Source organism: Ranitomeya imitator, chromosome 2, assembly GCF_032444005.1.
Source record: "Ranitomeya imitator isolate aRanImi1 chromosome 2, aRanImi1.pri, whole genome shotgun sequence".
Taxonomy (NCBI): domain Eukaryota; kingdom Metazoa; phylum Chordata; class Amphibia; order Anura; family Dendrobatidae; genus Ranitomeya; species Ranitomeya imitator.
The window spans coordinates 127547659-127569314 of NC_091283.1; the positions used below are offsets into that span (position 1 = coordinate 127547659).

A 21656-nucleotide genomic window follows, 5' to 3' on the forward strand; every position below is an offset into this window, starting at 1 on the left:
ATGAGTCGGAAGAGCCGCCAGGAACAGCGATGAAAACCGAAGAAAATGGCGATCGGAGTGTATATTACCACTTTTACACTATACAAAGCACCTGAAAGACTAATTAGAAAGCACTTAAAAGAAAGAACATATGCATTTCTATGTAAAAATGTCTTGCTGTACCCAAATAAAAAAAAAAAAGCTTCCTAAATCATCTTATACTTGAAAATCTCAGCGGCTTTTCAATGTCTTAACCGCTTCAGGTTTCTAAAATTGTCAAAAACCGTAGTTAAAAGAAGTGATCTGATTATTGTTCAGGTGTTTTCGGCTTAAAAGATGCTTGTACACTATAAGTAACTGAGACACCTCAAAATATTCCCAAAGTCTTTTTGAGCATTTTGCCATCATTTTCATTAAACATTTTTAAAAAAGGTAATAAAAACCATGCAAAAATCCACCAAAAAAACACCGGAGTCCAAAAATCATAGGAAAGATGCTCAGGTAATGACAGACAAAAATTGACAGAAAAGACACTTTGGGGGAAAAAAAAGCCAGTTTCCTAGAGTCTTATACTTGAAAAACTCAGCGGGTTCACCCCAATTTAAAAGACGTTGTGTGCACATACCCCAAGGAGGACACTGAGCAACAATGGTGTATACGGCAAGATGGTTAGGTGAAAGCCACTGCTCTCCAAAAAGAACACTGCAGTCAGTCTACAGTTTGTCTAAAGAGGTTATCCACTATTAGGACAAACCTTCTTGATCTAAATTTTGGAGCCATTAAAATAAAAAAAACCTATATTCTGTTCCCATAGTGAAGTGACTTGCTCTCCCAGAGCTCTCATGCGATGTTGTGACACGATACCCTGGCGCTCAATCAGCACTGGCGTCACTGTGCCCACCGACGTATGGATTAAACATGAAGAGGAAGCCAGCGATGAGCTGCAGCCCATCATGTCAATTTCTTTTGCAGCTACGGTGAGCTTTCCGTGCCAATTTTTCCCATAGACTTACATTAGATGCAGAAAATCCACAGGTAAAAAAAAAAAAAACACGGCAGAAAAGCATCAAAACCGTATGCAATCAGCAACTGCATATGTCAAAGTTCAGTGAAAATCAAAATACCAGAAAGTTTCATAAACAAGACTGCTTCATTTAAGGAATCACATACTAAACAGGCAAAACTGCAGCGTCAAATTGCTTAAAAAAAACGCACACAAAAAAAGATGAAAAAAGCAAGTAACCCAATTTAAAATAATAGGGTGCAGAAATTCTGCAACATCAAAAACTCATCAAAAGCACACTGTGGGAACGTAGCCTAAAACACTGTGATGGCAGCATCATGGTTATGGCCTGACTGGCTGTACTTCGGCCAGGATGGCTCGTCATCATTAATGGAGCCATGAATTCTACAGGAAAATGTCATACATGGCCATAAGAGTAACCTGGATCACAGATTACACATAGGGGTGTGTACTATGCACGGACCGTTCTTAGCAGACTACGAGAGAAACCAAGCCACATGCACACTGAATACTGACCCGCGCTTGTAATGAGTAGAAGGAATAGCAGACACTATATACTAATGATACAGACAACAAAAAGAGCAGACAATAATTCTCTGAAATTTCCATTACTCCACAGTGAATCACCTGGCGCTGGTATCTGTAGTGTGGGGACTAAGCACGGTGATTATCACGGACCAGCCAGACTCACATGAGTAATACCTACACTCCCACACTGAACAATGCCCCGAAGTCAGAAACGCTAAGGTCGGCCATGAACAGAACTATACAGAAAAGAATACTGTGCACATTAGATCAAAGGTGGCCAAACCCACAGATTTTAGCAGAACTGGACAAGCATCTGATGAGTATCGGGCCGCCCCACTCTCCCATGACAGATGATTGGGGAGATTAGGACAGGGCAGATTGAATTCTAACGCCGATAATTTTGTTCTCAGGAGATAAGCGTCACCCACAGGTACCTGGCAGCTGTCACTACAGAAAACACATGGACGCTCAGCTGAGCCATGCACGCATGTGTATGCGGTAGTGGTCACTATGGCATTGTGCTTGGTGATGTAAGGCTGACATGCAGATGCTGGGCTATAAAAACACATGCCATGGCGCTCCCAACACACTATTTATATACTGACATTAATGGCAGAGAAATATTGGACTCCAAAGCTATTGCAGAGTGATACATCATTGGCTACCCGTTTAACCTCACAAACGATATGCAGGCTATCCTTCCAGAACTGAAGTGTGTGTATGGTACACATTATGGGTCACAAATTTAGGCAGTCTGCTACATCCCTTTCCTATAGTATGATGCCAATACTCCAACATATTACTTCAAGAGGATCTGAAAAAAAGAATAAATGGAGCCGTGGTCGATCATGCGCCCTGCCGCTCCATTCATTATGGGACTGCAGTAGATAGAGCGCTGCACTCGCTGCACTTCGCCACTCCCATAAGAAAGAATTGGGCAACGGTGTGCATGATTGACATGGGCTCTGTTCACATAGGGAGATCAATGAAAGTCCCAGCGGCCAGACCCCAGCGATCAGGAAATTACCGTAACTCCTATCCCCTTGATAGGGGATAATGTCCAAACTTGAGAATAACCCCTTTACGCTTGTATGTATAATGGTAAAAGAACACTTGTTTGTAAAACGGATAGTCACACTGGCGTGCTAGTGATAAATTGTATACTCTAATTTTACTGAAAAAAGAGATGCAAGTGCAATTTATATCAGCTCTTGTACAAGCTCCCAGACACACATACTCATCTGTTTTAGGTCATATGCTTGAAGCTACCATATGACATTTTGAAGAAACAGGCCATAACTGAACAGTAATATTCTGTAAATCCAGTTAAACTGTTAAAGGTGTGTCACAACCGCAATTATGAAGCTAATAATCTCATCATGTTACGATTGCAAGTATTGTATAAAATTGTATTTATTACCTCTGGAGAAGACTCTAGGACAGATACAGGGTAAATAGCTCTGTAAGTAACTTAAGTACATAACTGCAGCAATTCAAGGCTATGTGGAAGATAATCACAACTGACAGAACAATATACGGAAAAGCCCAATTTACTGAATAACTTAAAAAGCAAAATACATATTATTACCAGGAGACCTTAATCCTATCAAGTAAAATGCAAACTCACAGGGAGCAAATTACGTCTCAAAACAAAATGTTTTTTTCCATGGACACACTGATTTACGCTGGCAAATTTCATTCATGACTTTGATCAAAAACGTTCATGTCTCCATTGTTTTGGGCTTTTTTTTGTGCACAATTTTGTTCCCATAAGTTTGTATAAAAATAAAGGCAAGTTAACAGCACTATAGTATAGGCACATGTTCAAGCTATGAAAAAAACGTATGTGAACTATGGACTTCTGAATGAGGCCTAACAAGTTGTAGAAAGGCAATTTAAAGATTTTTCCATGCTTTGTGTCCACCTTAAAAAAAAAAAAAGTGTAATAAAAACCACAATTTTGTTCCTGCAAAGTCAGATGAGTGTAATGCAAGTGTCATGCGTTTTTCATGCGAGTACAATCCGATTTATCACACCTAGAATCCGATTTACATTTGAATGCAGTGTGATTGCTATCCAATTGCAATGCGATTTTAACATGAGCTTTTACATATAGAAATTCTCTGTTATTTACACCTCGTTTTCAAAGAAAACGTTCCACCACGCTCGCACTGACGTCACATAGGTGAAGTGAGTTCATTGGTTGTGAACTCCCGGGACCTGTCTGATGGCAACGCGAGCCAGCTACAACAGAGCTACCAATGGTGTGTGTGGTGCCGACTTCTGTCCTTCCACAGCTACCTGCGATTATATATTACTAGACTGTGGCCCGATTCTAACGCATCGGGTATTCTAGAATATGCATGTCCCCGTAGTATATGGACAATGATGATTCCAGAATTTGCGGCAGACTGTGCCCGTCGCTGATTGGTCGAGGCAACCTTTATGACATCTTCGTCGCCATGGCAACCATTATGACATCATCGTCGCTGTGCCCGATGCTGATTGGTTGAGGCCTGGCGGCCTCGACCAATCAGAGACGCGGGATGTCTACGTCCTTTATGACATCGTCGCTGTGCCCGTTGCTGATTGGTCGAGGCCTGGCGGCCTCGACCAATCAGAGACGCGGGATTTCTACGTCGATGCTGTGCCGGTCTCTGATTGGTCGAGGCCTGGCGGCCTCGACCAATCAGAGAGCCGGGATTTCCAGGACAGACAGACAGACGGAAAAACCCTTAGACAATTATATATATAGATACTGTTATTACACGGCCACAGGTCTCCTTATTGCTCAGTGGTGCCATATCCTTAGGATAGGATATTAGTGGGGGCTCCACATCAGGGACCAGCTCTGAATACAGTGTAGAAGCTATTCTTCGGCTCTGCAGCTCCGCTCCTAATGAAATGGATGGGGCTGATCTGCAGCACCCTGGTACACGGAGCTGTGCTGGATCTGTATGCTGTGGACCACTTACACATGTCCATACTGCTCTGTACTGGTTGCCTAATATGGGGCCAATTCTATAGGGAGCATCTTATGGGGCCAATTCTATAGGGAGCATCTTATGGGGCCAATTCCATATGGAGCAGTATATGGGGCCAATTCCATATGAAGCAGTATATGGGGCCAATTCCATATGGAGCAGTATATGGGGCCAATTCTATATGGAGCAGTATATGGGGCCAATTCCATATGGAGCAGTATATGGGGCCAATTCCATATGGAGCAGTATATGGGGCCAATTCCATATGGAGCAGTATATGGGGCCAATTCCATATGGAGCAGTATATGTGGCCAATTACATATGGAGCAGTATATGGGGCCAATAATATATAAAGCATCTTGTGGGACTGTTAAAGGGTATTGACTTTTAAGATTGCTACTTCCAATAGGTGGCACTAGAGTTCAATTTGCATAACAATAATGTAAAATACATAAGGATAGAGTGAAAGCGAAAATTTGTATGTTATTATTTGTGCCTTCTCTAGGTTTTGCCATGACTATCTGCATTGTGGCTCTCGACCAACTTTCATAGCGGAATGTGGCTCTCAAGGTAAGAAAGGTTGGGGACCCCTGATCTAGATGTAGCAGAGCTAGACCCGTCGTGGGACAAATGGATTATCATCTTCTCAGCGGAAAGGTGAGGAATATTGTGGGTTTTTAATTTTAATTCTTTTGACACAATGGCATCTGTGGAATGGGTGATGTCGTAAGTACAGTTTAATTAAGATATATTAAAGGAGTCTGTGTCATTATTTCAATTAAAAGACTTTATTCTGGGTGTCTGTTTTTATACAATATGACTAGGGGGTTAGTAATGAAGGCGACTTATTGACGCCTTTCCATTACTAACCTCGGTGGTGCTTGATGTCACCTGACAATACAAAGGTGACATCAACCCCCCCCCCCCCCCCAACCATCACCAGGCTTGCCACCACTATAGGGCAAGTGGGAAGAGCAAGGCAGTATCCATGGCCCCTTCCTAGGCTTTTATTATCAGCCTGCAACTGTCTGCATAGCATTTGCTGGCTATTAATTGTAGGGGACCCTATGTAATTATTTGGAGGGCTCCCCCATTTTAATAGCCAGGAAAGACCAAGCATACAGCAGTGAGCTGATATTAATAGCCTGGAAAGTTTCATGGGTACTACCCTCTTCCCAGGCTATAAACATCTGCCACCAGCTGCCGGCTTTCCCTCTGCTGGATAAAGGGAACCTGTCACCCCCCTCAGGCGTTTGTAACTAAAAGAGCCACCTTGCGCAGCACTAATGCTGCATTCTGACAAGGTGGCTCTTTTAGTTATGCTCCCTGCACATGCTGAAATAAACGCTTATAAAATGTGCCCCCTCATACCGTGAAATCATCCTGGGCGCGGGTCTTTCCTCCCTAATCAGACGCAGCACAGCCGTCACTCCGAGCCTGTGCGCGCCACCTCCTCTTGCTTCATTACCGTTCCCGACACCTGCGCTGTAAGTATTTTTTTCCGGGCATGCGCAGTCGCGCTGCCCTTCGAACTTACAGCGCAGGCGCCAGGGACGCTGATGGAGCAAGAGGCGGCAGCACCGGCGCGCACAGGCCCGGAGTGACGGTTGTGCTGCATCTGATTAGGGGGGAAAGACCTGCCCCTGGGACGATTTCACGGTATGAGGGGGCACATTTATTTCAGCGTGTGCAGGGAGCATAACTAAAAGAGCCATCTTGTCAGAATGCAGCATTAGTGCTTTTTTTTCCAGAAAAATAATCTTTTAATAATTAAATACATGTACAGTAAGCTGCACATACACTGTACTAATTGTATTTGTCACTGACATCTGTATATCTATCTATTCTATGTGTATACAGCTCTGGCAAAAATTAAGAGACCACTGCAAAATTTTCAGTTTCTCTGATTTTTTTTTTATAGGTATATTTGAGTAAATTGTAAATTGTTCTTTTAGTCTATAAACTTCTGACAACATGTCTCCGAATTTCCAAGCAATACATTTTGTGTTTTTTCTTTTTCAGACAAAGAAAAATGGTCAAGATAAAAAAACAGTGCTTTCAGACCTCAAGTAATGCAAAGAAAACAAGTTCATAACCATTAGAAACAACAATACTAATGTTTTAACTCGGGAAGAGCTCAAATCAATATTTTGTGGAATAACCATGATTTTTAATCACAGCTTTCATGCGTCTTGGCATGCTTTCCATCAGTCTTTCACACTGCTTCTGGCACAAACATTTAAGTAGTTATTCTTTGTTTGATGGCTTGTGACTATCCATCATCCTCTTGATTACATTCCAGAGGTTTTCAATGAGGTTCAGGTCTGGAGATTGGGCTGCCCATGTCAAGGTTTTGATGTGGTGGTCTCTTAATTTTTGATACAGCTGAATACTGTATGTAATCCATCTATTCTATGCGGTCGGCTCCTGCTGTGATTTTACAGTACGTGGCTGCTGAATTGCCAGCTTTTCTTCTATCTATCCATGTAACATATATGTGTGTGTATATATATATAGATGAATTGCCGGCTTTTCAAATGAGATTGGTGTGTAAAAATCAGACAGCACAATTTTTTTCTCGCATCCACGGGATATGATCCAATTTCCAATTACAATTGCAGCATGCTGCAATTTTTTTCCCAGACTGATCCTGAGCCAATCAGAGCTGGAAAAAATAATGCAGATGAAGACACAGTGATAGAATAACATTGGTCCGAACGCAATCAGATTTTTAAATCGGATTGCATTTGTCCGATTTCATCGTAAGTGGTAATGAGCCCTAAAAGAGACAGACAAGACCAGAACAAAAGGTTTGAGTACAAAAGGGACTCCTGTCTTTTTATAGTGCATGCCTCCATCATAGAATTCCATTTTTTGGAGGCGTCAGATGGAAGCCCCTGATGGAGTATCGAATATATGGGTTCAAATGTCACATAAACCCATCTTTACATACACCAGAAAATGATAGCATAATTTTTTGTTTTTGCTGTATATGGAAAGATCTGGAGGAAAGTTTCTAGTCGTTACGTGAACGTAACTATACAAGGTATTATTATTTATTTATATAGCACCATTGATTCCATGACGCTGTACATAAAAAGGGTTACATAAAAAATACTTACAGATTACTTACAGTAAACAAACTAACAATGATAGACTCGTACAGTGGGAAGAGGACCTTGCCCTTCAGGGTTTACATTTTCCTGTATGATGTGGAAGGGGACAGTTGGTTGGGGGTTTGCTGCAGCTCCAGTAGTAGTGAGGCAGCTGTGTGGTCATTGCAGGCTGTAAGCTTTCTTGAAGAGATGGGTTTTCAAGTTCAGTCTGAAAGATCCGGATTTGTTGTCTAATCGGACGTGTTGGGGCACAGAATTCCAAAGGATTGGTGATATTCAGAAGAAGTCTTGGAGGCAATTGGGTGAGGAACGAATGAGTGTGGAGGAGACAAGGATGTCTTGGGAGGACTGGAAAAATATTTAGAATTGAGAGTCTGGAGGACTGGAGATTACATGAGGGAAGATATTGGGAGACTAGTTTGGAGATGTGCGAAGGAGACAGGTTATGAATGGCTTTGTAGGTCACTGTTAGTAGTTTGAACTGGATACGACTGGAAATTGAGAAACCAAGAGAGGTGCAAGAGTGTTAGGAGATAGCCCACAGAGGAGGATGTTGCAGTAGTTGAGGCGGGAGATGAGGGTATGCACAAGCATTTTAGTAGATTGAGGGTTGAAGAAGGGATGGATCCTGGAAATATTTTTGAGTTGAAGGCAACAGGAGGTGGCGAGAGCTTGGGTGTGGAGTTTGAAGGACAGGGCAGAGTCAAGGCTTACTAAGAGGCAGCAGATTTCCAGTAGAGGGGAAAGTTTGATGTCATTTATTGTGATAGATCAGGTAGAGAAGATATGAGAGATGGAGGAAAGATAATGAGTTCAGACTAGTCCACATTGAGCCTGAGGAAGTGAGAGAAGGAGGATATGGCTGTAAGACATTCTGGGATTCTGGACAGCAGAGAGGTGACGTCTGGCCACAGAGGTAGATCTGCGGGTTATAAAAATATAGGTGGTACTGGAAGTCATGGGAATTTATGACTTGTCCCGGGCAAAGGGTATAGATGGAGAAGAGAAAGGGTTTTAAGACAAAACCTTGAGGTACTCCAACAGAGAGAGGGCAGGATGAGGAGGTTTTATGGAAGTGGGAGATGCTAAATGTGCGGTTGGAAAAGTTTGAGGAGATTCAAGATAGGGCAAGGTCTTTGATGCCAAAGAAAGAGAGCATCTGTAGTAGGAGGCAGTGGTCAACTATGTCACAGCCAGAAGACAGGTCTAGAAGGAGGAGTATAAAGAATTGTCTGCAAGCTTTGGCTCTAAATAAGTCGTTCGTAATTTTGGTCAGGGCAGTTTCAGGGGAATAGTGGGGACGGAAGCTAGATTGTAGGCTGTCGAAGAGTGAGTTAGATGAGAGATGGGAGGAAAGTTCAGTGTGATCATGCTGCTCAAGGAGTTTGGAAGCGAATGGAAGCAGCGATGTGGGTCAACAGCTGGACATAGCGGTCGGGTCGAGGGATACCTTTTTGAGGACAGTCGTGTTTGTGGCATGTTTGAAAGCAACAGGGAAGCTACTAGAAGTTAGTGATGAAGAGATGGGTTAAGTGTGGTGGTGAGGTTGGAGAGGAGGTGGGATGGAATGGGGTCAAGTGTACAAGTGGTGAGGTGTGATTTGGAGAGGAGATGAGTAAGCTCTCCGTCAGAGAAGTTTAAGAGGGAGGTTATGGGGAAAGGGCATTGATCTGGTATACAAAGGAGTTGTGGTGATTGAACAATAAGAAATTTCCTTGTTTGGTTTATCTTATTTTTGAAGTGTGTGGCAAAGTCCTCAGCCAAGATAATGGAGGTCGGAGGGGGCAGTGGTGAGTGGAGGAGGGAGTTAAAAGTGTTGAATAACTGTTTGGGGTTGAAGGACAAGGAAGATTCTAGGGTTGTGAAGTAGGCCTGTTAAGCAGAGGTGAGGACTGATTTGAATGCGAGTGTTGCTTGTTTGAATGTGGTCAAGTCATCTTGCGAATATGTTTTCTTTCAAATCCGCTCCGAAATCCTGGACTCTTGCCAAAGCTTTTCAGTGAGGTTATTGTGCCAGGGTTGTCCATTGATTTGTTGTACTCTGCCATGCTACCAGGATATGGCAACCTACAGTCACATGGAGTACCTACCTGCAGACATTTATATGCAACAGGAAAACTTACTGAAGGCCCCCTTATACAATCTAGATAACTAGTGGGATGGCCTGCCAGTCTCTCCCATCTTTTCCACATCAGATGTTTTTCCTGGCCAAACATTCCTGTCTTATCTATCTCAAAGAAATTCATGAATAGCTGGTCTTTGATCATTCTGCCTCACAAAAATCGGAGTAAAAAGCGATCAAAAAACGTCACGTGCCCGAAAATGATACCAATAAAAACGTCAACTCGTCCTGCAAAAAAAAAAAAAAGACCCCACATGACTCTGTGGACCAAAATATGGAAAAATTATAGCTCTCAAAATGAGGAGACGCAAAAACTATTTTTTGCAATAAACAGCGTCTTTTAGTGTGTGACAGCTGCCAATCAAAAAAATCCGCTAAAATACCCGCTATAAATAGTAAATCAAATCCCCCTTCATCACCCCCTTAGTTAGGGAAAAATAATTTTAAAAAAATGTATTTATTTCCATTTTCCCATTAGGGCTAGGGTTGGGGCTACGGTTAGGGCTACAGTTAGGATTGGGGCTAAAGTTAGGGTTTGGATTACATTTACAGTTGGGATTAGGGTTAGGGGTGTGTCAGGGTTAGGGGTGTGGTTAGGGTTATGGTTGGGATTAGGGGTGTGTCGGAGTTAGTGGTGTTGTTGGGATTAGGGTTAGGGGTGTGGTCGGGGTTAGGGTTTCAGTTATAATTGGGGGGTTTCCACTGTTTAGGCACATCAGGGCTCTCCAAACGCGACACGGCGTCTGATCTCAATTCCAGCTAATTCTGCGTTGAAAAAGTAAAACAGTGCTCCTTCCCTTCTGAGCTCTCCCGTGTGCCCAAATAGGGGTTTACCCCAACATATGGGGTATCCGTGTACTCTGGACAAATTAGACAACATTTGGGGTCCAATTTCTCTTGTTACCCTTGGGAAAATAAACATTTGGGGGGCTAAAAAAACATTTTTGTGGGGAAAAAATGATTTTTTATTTTCACGGCTCTGCGTTATAAACTGTAGTGAAACACTTGGGGGTTCAAAGTTCTCACAACACATCTAGATAAAGTTCCTTGGGGGGGGGGTCTAGTTTCAAATATGGGGTCACTTGTGAGGGGTTTCTACTGTTTAGGTACATTAGGGGCTCTGCAAATGCAATGTGACGCCTGCAGACCATTCCATCTAAGTCTGCATCCCAAACGGCGCTCCTTCCTTTCCGAGCTCTGCCATGCGCCCAAACGGTGCCCTTCCCCCCACATATGGGGTATCAGCGTACTCAGGACAAATTGGACAACAACTTTTGGGGTCCAATTTCTCCTGTAACCCTTGGGAAAATACAAAACTGTGGGCTAATAAATAATTTTTGTGGAAAAAAAAAAAGAATTTTTATTTTCACGGTTCTGCGTTATAAACTGTAGTGACACACTTGGGGGTTCAAAGCTCTCACAACACATCTAGATAAGTTCCTTAGGGGGTCTACTTTCCAAAATGGTGTCACTTGTGGGGGGTTTCAATGTTTAGGCACATCAGGGGCTCTCCAAATGCGACATGGCGTACCATCTCAATTCCAGCCAATTTTGCATTGAAAAGTCAAATGGCGCTGCTTCCCTTCCGAGCTCTCCCATGCGCCCAAACAGTGGTTTACCCCCACATATGGGGTATCAGCGGACTCGGGACCAATTGTACAACAACTTTTGAGGTCCATTTTCTCCTGTTACCCTTGGTAAAATAAAACAAATTGGAGCTGAAGTAATTTTTTGGTGAAAAAAAGTTGAATGTTCATTTTTTTTCAAATATTCCAAAAATTCCTGTGAAACACCTGACGGGTTAATAAACTTCTTGAATGCGGTTTTGAGCACCTTGAGGGGTGTAGTTTTTAGAATGGTGTCACACTTGGTTATTTTCTATCATATAGACCCCTATGACTTCAAATGTGATGTGGTCCCTAAAAAAAAAAAAAAAAAAAAAAAGGTGTAAAAATGAGAAATTGCTGGTCAACTTTTAACCCTTATAACTCCCTAAGAAAAAAAATTTTGGTTCCAAAATTGTGCTGATGTAAAGTAGACATGTGGGAAATATTACTTATTAAGTATTTTGTGTGACATAGCTCTGTGATTTAAGGGCATAAAAATTCAAAGTTGGTAAATTGCGAATTTTTCAAAATTTTCGCCAAATTTCTGTTTTTTTTCACAAATAAACGCAGGTAGTATCAAATACATTTTACCACTATCATGAAGTACAATATGTCACGACAAAACTATGTCAGAACCATCAAGATCCGTTGAAGCGTTCCAGAATTATAACCTCAAAGGGACAGTGGTCAGAATTGTAAAAATTGTCCCGGTCATTAACGTGCAAACCACACTTGGGGCTTAAAGGGAACCTGTCACCCCGTTTTTTCAGATTGAGATAAAAATACTGTTAAATAGGGCCTGCGCTGTGCGTTACAATAGTGTATGTAGTGTACCCCGATTCCCCACCTATGCTGCGAAATACATTACCAAAGTCGCCGTTTTCGCCTGTCAACCAGGCTGGTCAGGTCAGGTGGGTGTGGTGACATCGCTGTTTCTTCCCCAGCTTTCCGTTGGTGGCGTAGTGGTGTGCGCATGTCCAAGTGCCGAATCCACTGCGCGCAGGTGAAGTAAAAGCGCACGATCTGCGCTATATCCCTGGTCATCGGTGGGGGCGGCCATCTTCCTGAGGCCGCGCGTGCGCAGATGGAGTGCTCTGCTGCACGGGGCTTCAGGAAAATGGTCGCGGGATGCCGCGCGTGCGCAGATGAGATCGCGGCGGCCATTTTCCCAAAGCAGAGTTTGCATCTCGGCTTCAGGAAAATGACCGCCACGATCTCATCTGCGCACGCGCGGCATCCCGTGGCCATTTTCCTGAAGCCCCGTGCAGCAGAGCACTCCATCTGTGCACGCGCGGCCTCAGGAAGATGGCCGCCCCCACCGATGACCAGGGATATAGCGCTGATCGCGCGCTTTTACTTCACCTGCGCACAGTGGATTCGGCACTTGGACATGCGCACACCACTACGCCACCAACGGAAAGCTGGGGAAGAAACAGCGATGTCACCACGCCCACCTGACCTGACCAGCCTGATTGACAGGCGAAAACGGCGACTTTGGTAATGTATTTCGCAGCATAGGTGGGGAATCAGGGTACACTACATACACTATTGTAACGCACAGCGCAGGCCCTATTTAACAGTATTTTTATCTCAATCTGAAAAAAACGGGGTGACAGGTTCCCTTTAAGGGGTTAAAAAAAAAACACATTTTCAAAATATTCTCTTTTATCATGCTGATATTTGTTACAATATGATCCTTTTAATAACCCTTTAGTGATTTAACCCTTGTAGATTGTGAGCCTTCGCAGGCAGGTTCCGCACTCCTCCTGTACTAGTCGGTGACTCATTTGTGCAAGATTATTGTACTTGTTTTTTTAATTATTTATTTAATCAGAGATTTTTTTTTTTACAGTACTTATACTCTATTCTCTTTGGTGTTTTCATGAATATGAAGAGTGGTGTACATCTCTTTACAGTTCTGGGTAGTCACTGGTGTTTTCTTGTTTTTTGTTATGTATACTCCTAGCTAAAATATTCATATTTGAATCATAGAGACTGATAGTTTTCCATGCCAGCCTTACCCTAACAGAATCAGAACAATGCATATGGAGATTAATTTCGTTGGCAACAAAGCAATTATAATCCAATATCCAAAAGCAGCATAGGTAAAGTGTTGTCAGTTTAAGATATCCCGTAATTGGTTTACCCTTATAAATAGTTGCAGATTTTCATTTTCAATAATTAACTTACTAAAATATAAATAAGTAGCATAGGCTATTTAATAGGAAAAATACAAGACTCCCCTATCTGGCTGATGCTCCTCTAATGGCACAACTCTTTCTTCCGTCTCAAACTTAGCGTGACAACTGAAGCCAATTAACGTTGGTCACCTGATGCCCCCCCTGCTAGAAGAGGAAACCAGGAGACCAATGGAGGATGCTGGCAGAAGGTCAGAAAACTGGCATCAGCCAAGTAGTTTTTTTAATTTGTTTTTTAACTTTTGGTTTACAATAGTGGACAACACCCGTTAGATTTGTATCATGTATGCCACATTGTCAAAAAAAATAAACATATCTCCCTCAAAGATATCATTATATGCATCTTATTTTATGTACATCAAATATATCCTGTATGTATTGGGCTCTGTTAAAATATTTAGCATGTACCATTACAATAATAATTTTTATTTCTATAGAGCCAACATATTCCACAGCACTTTACATTTTAGAGGGGACTTGTACAGACAATAAAGACATAACAGAATAACACATCAATCAACAGATACCAAAAGGAATGAGGGCCCTGCTCGCTGCTTACAGCGTATAAGGAAATAGGGGAGACACGAAAGGTGGATGGTAAAAAGTGCTTGTATTGAACAGTCAAGCCATCAATATAATAAATAGGGTATTCACACGACGCTGCATGAACCGGTCAGATTTTCTTTTTAAAGTACCGTATATACTCGAGTATAAGCCGAGATTTTCAGCCCAAATTTTTGGGCTGAAAGTGCCCCTCTCGGCTTATACTCGAGTCAAGGTGGGCGGCAGGGTCGGCGGGTGAGGGGGTGAGGGCGCTGAGGCATACTCACCTAGTCCCAGCGATCCTGGCGCTGTCCCTGCCGTCCCACGGGTCTTCTGTGCTGCAGCTCTTCCCCTCTTCAGCGGTCACGTGGGACCGCTCATTACAGAAATGAATAGGCGGCTCCACCTCCCATAGGGGTGGAGCCGCCTATTCATTTCTCTAATCAGCGCTGCCGGTGACCGCTGATTAGAGAAAAAAGCTGCGGCACCGAAGACCAGCTGTTACAGGCAGGGGGAGCCGGACGTCGGGACCAGGTAAGTATGTAATAGTCACCTGTCCGCGTTCCAGCCGCCGGGCGTCGCTCCATCTTCCCGGCGCCTCCATCTTCCCGGCGTCTGCGCTCTGACTGTTCAGGTCAGAGGGCGCGATGACGCATATAGTGTGCGCGGCGCCCTCTGCCTGATCAGTCAGTGCAGAGACGCCGGGAAGATGGAGGCGCCGGGACCGGATGCCGGAACGAGACGCCGGGAGCTGCAATCAAGAGAGGTGATTATGGCTTTTTTTTTTTTACTGCAGCAGCAGCGGCCATGGCACAGCTTTATATAGGGAACTATGAACGGTGCAGAGCACTATATGGGGCACAGCTTTATATAGGGAACAATGAACGGTGCAGAGCACTATATGGGGCACAGCTTTATATAGGGAACAATGAACGGTGCAGAGCACTATATGGGGCACAGCTATAGGGAACAATGAACGGTGCAGAGCACTGTATGGGGCACAGCACTGTATGGGGCACAGCTATAGGGACAATCATGAATGGTGCAGAGCACTATATGGGGCACAGCTATAGGGACAATCATGAATGGTGCAGAGCACTATATGGGGCACAGCTATAGGGACAATCATGAACGGTGCAGAGCACTATATGGGGCACAGCTATAGGGACAATCATGAATGGTGCAGAGCACTATGTGGGGCACAGCTATGGGGCAATAATGAACATGCAGAGCACTATATGGCACAGCTATGGGGCAAGAATGATCTATTTTTATTTTTTGAAATTCACCGGTAAATGCTGCATTTCCACCCTAGGCTTATACTCGAGTCAATAAGTTTTCCCAGTTTTTTGTGGCAAAATTAGGGGGGTCGGCTTATACTCGGGTCGGCTTATACTCGAGTATATACGGTATTTCTTACCCAATGTAATACTGTATTGTGTATCGCTAAGCAAGCAATGGTCATACACATACATATCTCCATAGAGAGAATAAAGTCCAACCTTGCTGGAGGCCAGGTGATGACCACATGGACCTGATACACGGCCAGTATTCTCCTGCCTGTATCTTAAACTTGTTACTGAACATGCTTCAGCGTCAAATGTCGGTCGCTACATTGATTTGTTGATGGCAACAATCCAAACCTCCCTGTATGCCAGAACTGCTGAGAATGACTAACAAAACCTGTTATTTCTTTCCTATGCTCACTGCCATGATCACGTGCCAGCAGGGAACACATCATTAACCAGCGGTAACAAACCACAGATGGGGAGATCAGTGGCCTAGGACAACTCAAAGTCCCATGGCTTCCAATACCACCAGTATGTGGACGACACTCAGACCTACCTCTCTGGCCCAGATGTCACCTCTCTGCTGTCCAGAATCCCAGAGTGTCTATCTGCCATATCCTCCTTCACCTCTCGCTTCCTAAAACTCAATGTAGACAAAACTGAACTCATCATCCTTCCCCCATCTCGCGTATTCCCCCTAACTGATCTATCTATTATGGTTAACGGCATCACACTCTCTCCCGCACCTGAAATCCGCTGCCTCGGGGTAACTCTCGACTCTGACCTGTCCTTCAAACCGCACGTCCAAACTCTTGCCACCACCTGTCACCTCCAACTCAAAAATATTGCCAGAATCCATCCCTTCCTCAGCCCATAATCTACCAAAACTTTTGTGCATGCCCTCATCATCTCCCGCCTCAACACCATCCTCTGTGGCCTCCCCGCTAACTCTCTTGCATCGCTCCAGTCTGTCCTCAACTCTGCTGCCCGGCTAATCCACCTCTCTCCTCGCTACTCCCCTGCTTCTCCCCTCTGCAAATCCCTCCACTGGCTCCCAATTCACCAACAAATCCAGTTCAAACTACTAACACTGATCTACAAAGCCATCCACAACCTGTCCCCTCCCTAGATCTCTGAACTAATCTCCCAATATCTTCCCTCACGTAATCTCCGCTCCTCCCAAGACCTCCTACTCTCCTCCACACTTATTGGTTCCTCACACAACCGCCTCCAAGATTTCTCCCGAATATCCACCATCCTCTGGAATTCCATGCCTCAACACGTCCGATTATCCACCACCCTTGGATCCTTCAGACAGAACCTGAAAACCCATCTCTTCAGGAAAGCTTACAGCCTGCAATAACCATTCTGCCGCCTCACCACCAACCGAGCTGCCGCACTGTCGACCTTCTGTTTGTTTCCCATTATCCCATAGAATGTAAAGGTACCTTCACACTAAACGACGCTGCAGCGATCCAGATCGCTGCAGCGTCGCTGTTTGGTCGCTGGAGAGCTGTCACACAGACAGCTCTCCAGCGACCAACGATGCCGGTAACCAGGGTAAACATCAGGTTACTAAGCGCAGGGCCGCGCTTAGTAACCCGATGTTTACCCTGGTTACCATCGTAAAAGTAAAAAAAACAAACGCTACATACTTACCTACCGCTGTCTGTCCCGTCACCGCTCTGCTTTCCGGCCGCTGTGCTCACAGCCAGAGCAGAGAAGCAGAGCGCCGGGGACAGACAGCGGTAGGTAAGTATGTAGCGTTTGGTTTTTTTACTTTTACGATGGTAACCAGGGTAAACATCGGGTTACTAAGCGCGGCCCTGCGCTTAGTAACCCGATGTTTACCCTGGTTACCAGTGAAGACATCGCTGAATCGGTGTCACACGGCGATTCAGCGATGTCAGCGGGAGAGCCAGCGAACAAATAAAGTTCTGGACTTCTAGCCCCAACCAACGACATCACAGCAGGATTCTGATCGCTGCTGCATGTCACACTAAACGATATCGCTAGCGAGGACGCTGCAACGTCACGGATCGCTAGCGATATCGTTTAGTGTGAAGGTACCTTAAGTCCGCAAGGACAGGGTCCTCTCCCCTCTGTACCAGTCTGTCATTGTAAATTTGTTTACTTTACTGTAAACGATATTTATAACTCTATACGTAACCCCTTTCTCATGTACAGCACCATGGAATTAATGGTGCTATATAAATAAATAATAATAATAATCAGTGCAGGAAAGGTGCAGAATTTAAAACAGTAAGGGTATGTGCGGATTTGGCTGCGGATCCGCAGTGGATTTGGCCCTGCGGATCCGCAGTTTTCCATGCGTTGTACAGTACCATGTAAACCTATGAAAAACCAAATCCGCAGTGCACATGCTGCGGAAAATTCAGCGCGGAAACGCTGCAGTTTATTTTCTGCAGCATGTCAATTCTTTGTGCGGATTCCGCAGCGTTTTACACCTATTCCATAATAGGAATCCACAGGTGTAAAAACGCAGGTGAAATCCACACAAACTGCACTTAATCTGCAGTAAATCCAGGGGGAATCCGCAGGTAAAATGCAGGTCATTTTACCTGTGGATTCTGCAGAATCCGCGTGGAAAAATCCACAATGTGTGTACATAGCAACAAATATAGCCAACTAACATGGTAGCAATAACTATCTCAGAAATCTGTACCATTAATCTGAAAAGGACCTAAAGACCTATCATCGAAATACATATTGGCAACGAAGAAACAGATGATACACGGTCAAACACAGTATCATATGAAAATATAAACTTTATTGATAATTATTCCACGGGAGCTCCAGTCCTCTTGCGGTGGGTGTACACTATAGACCGGTGGCGGTGTATCTCACTGCCACATTGTGTGACAGTGGTTCTATACCCAATATGGATGCTTACATGGTACACCGATAATATATCAGGTGTACCTCTGCGCAGGGTCTTTGATTACTCCTAGTGCATTTCTGCCAGCAGTTCGGCTCCTACTCCATAGTGATTATGCTACACATTGCTATATTTAGTTTGTTTTGTTTATTTTTTAGGTTTCTTTTGTACGTTTTATTTTGTTTTTTTGATTATACCTTCGAATAATATGTATATTAGGTATTGAGGACTGGTATTCCTGTGTACACGCCTCTGGCGTTCTGTTGCAGCGTGTTTCGCTGTGGCGCCATTATCTGTATCACCTTCCATGCATTTGTTTTTAATAATTATCAATAAAGTTTATATTTTCATATGATACTGTGTTTGACCGTGTATCATCTGTTTCTTCGTTGCCAATGTGTGTACATAGCCTAAGGGTATGTTCCCACAATCAGGAATTGCTGCGGGTTTGACGCTGTGTATTTATGGCGCGTCAAACTTGCAGCGCCCAGCTGTTACAGCACAGTGGATGGGATTTCTTGAAATCCCATGTCCACTATGCACCCACAGACGCCAGTGGATCACCCGGAGACTGACATGTGGAACGTCTATCAAGACTAGTCTACGCTAGTCTCCGCAACAGAAATTACATTAATAGAATGTATTGGACGTGGTAAATCCACACAGTTCAGTGATCACATCTGGATTCACCTGTGTTCAATAGAAGGCAGCGCTTTGGATGCAGCGAACATGCTGTGTATCCAAAGGGCTGCTAGTCCTGGATCGTGGGCCAGTATATTAAACGGTGTTAGCCAGAATGCTGTCAGAAAACTGTTTGAAATGTTGCAATTCTTTGTGAAACTTTTGCAGTTTTCACCCCAGTCGCGGCCAGTTACAAGTTATTTGGATGCTGGCCACAGCTGAATGTGGCCAATAGGTTCACCATAATTAATGACACATAGAGAAAGACAAAAAGCCAGCTCACCAGGCAACTTCAGCAGGTGCACGGAACTGCCACGTTGATCCACATAGTATTCGGTAGGAAGACGAAAAAAGCTTTGTTCCAGCTCCAACATTTAAAATTAAGTCCTTTATTGGTACATAGTTAAAAGCATAAGCTGGATGACTCTCCACAGCACAATAGGAAACGAGCTACGCGTTTCGATCTTTGCAGATCTTTATCAGAGCTCAGATAAAGATCTGCAAAGATCGAAACGCGTAGCTCGTTCCTATTGTGCTGTGGAGAGTCATCCAGCTTATGCTTTTAACTATGTACCAATAAAGGACTTAATTTTAAATTTTGGAGCTGGAGCAAAGCTTTTTTCGTCTTCCTCACCATAATTAATGCCAAATTATATTTGGCATAAATTACAACAAAAATGTACTCCAAATTTCTGTCTCATGGTGCACGGCAGCTGAAAGATGTACCACCTTTAATGCCTCTAAATTAATTTAACGCCCCTTATTCCATTGGACTCTTCAGTAAGACTGGTTATCAGAATGACAATCTTCATCCATCTTGGCCTAAATGTACTGTAATTGTAGTTGTTTGGTACTCCGGGAAAAAGCAAATTAACATAAGGAGCCTGGGTCTGAGGCATTTCACACAAAATAATTCAAGTCACTAGATCTAAGGCACCAGAATTCACAATACAGACGGCATACATTTTTTAAGTACACCGCAGACCTGAGGAAGCCGGTATACTTACTTTGAAAAGCCATGTATGTATGTGTATATATATATATATATATATATATATATATATATATATATATATATATATATATATATATATATATTATATCTGGTATCAGAACAAGCATTACAATATCAAGCAAAAAGTTTTGTGAAGAAGATTACCGTATACAGCCACTCTGACAGATTTTCATAATAAATATACTAGCCTCATCAGGTCAGAAAACAAAGAATACATTATTTTCATGTTGTGAAATCTGTTGGCAGAATCATTTATATTAGGTTAGTGAAATATAAGTTTTGATACCTACTTTGTTCCACCGTACAGAGATTTCTGGCACAGCCAAGCATACTTTATCGTGGCCTTCTTTATATGTTATTTATGATAACTGACCTAGTTTCTGCAGATTTACTGTAACTAACGCTTGTAGCCTTCACCTACCTCTTCACTGCATCTTCGCATGGCTTAATTTATATAAAAGCACTGTGTTGGTTTTAATACATTGTTTAATAAAGTTTATGGATGCTTTTTATTATTTTTCTAGATCTTGTAGTTGGTTTGTCCAAATTTCATAGGCTAGAAACCCTCTGTAACTACATGTGGTCTGCTACATGTGGTCTAGACATTGCCAAGCTGCCAGGTAAACCTGGTATGGCGTCAGATACTCCACGTACAATGCTGTCCTGAGCACACAAGCTAGCTGGCTATTGTAAACTAATATTTCTGCTTTCAGCCATGCCTCCGTACACACACAGCCATGTCACGAATAGGACAGTAACTGGATGACATACTTACACATAACTTGCAGAATCCTGCTACATAGCTATTATGTCTTTCACCAGAACATGTAGTCCTTGCTGTTCACATTATCACACATTACACAATACTACTATGGATTATACAGGACTGACTAAAGCATAATTACAGACGTAGCAGAGCTAAATCGGTCATTACTTTGTGAGTTGCAGTGTAATCTTAGAGCATAAAACACAGAAGTACATACCCCAGGCTTCAGAGTGCTCTCCTTACCTTCTAGCCCTGTCGTCCTGTGACAAACACCGCTGCCTGTCCCACAGTTATTCGGTTGTGCTCCTATGTCCCCCTTTTTGCAGAGGTTTAATACTTTGGCCTGCAAATAGGTAAGCAAGCAGCTGAGAAAACTCCGGCATGCCAAAACCATCCAGTCTCCAGTGACATGCCAGGAATTTCCATCTCAGTAATGAGCAGGGAGGAGTGGTGTAGGGGGAGTAGTAAGGAACCAAAGAGGCAGACACATCTTCACTTTCCTGAAAAGTAGCTGGTATCTTACACCCAGCTGAACTAATCTACAAATTTATTGATTTGTATGTAATGCGAACATTTAAAACATCCAGCACTTTTAGAACAGGAACATTACAATTTGTTAATCCTGGAGGACACGTTTAAGAAATGTGGCTGTCTAGTAAAAGGGATGACAGCGGAGGTCACACCGTGAAATTACAAACACAAAGTACCGTAGATTGTAAACCCTCGTAGGTCGGGTCCCCAGTCCCATTGTACCTGTCACTTAGCCATGTTTAATTCTACTCACATAATTATATACTGTGAACACTGCTTTTACATTTAAGGCACTACAATTAAGGGAGTTATAAAACAATAATGATGATGTTTAATTAGCATTTAAGTTACAGTGCTAGTTATTTTTTAACCTT

The 21656-nt window shown here is 43.2% G+C and overlaps 1 protein-coding gene across 3 annotated transcripts in view; it reads right to left on the reverse strand.

Moving 5' to 3' along the window:
- Positions 1-21656, reverse strand: part of LOC138662083 (ligand of Numb protein X 2-like) — a 118214-nt gene that overhangs the window by 47991 nt on the left and 48567 nt on the right. The window contains exon 2 of one of the 3 annotated variants that reach the window (XM_069747220.1): positions 20995-21094. The exons of the other annotated variants lie outside the window; for them this stretch is intronic. The gene's annotated coding sequence lies outside the window, so the exon portion shown is untranslated. The remainder of the gene's footprint in view (positions 1-20994; positions 21095-21656) is intronic. 3 annotated transcript variants of the gene reach the window in all.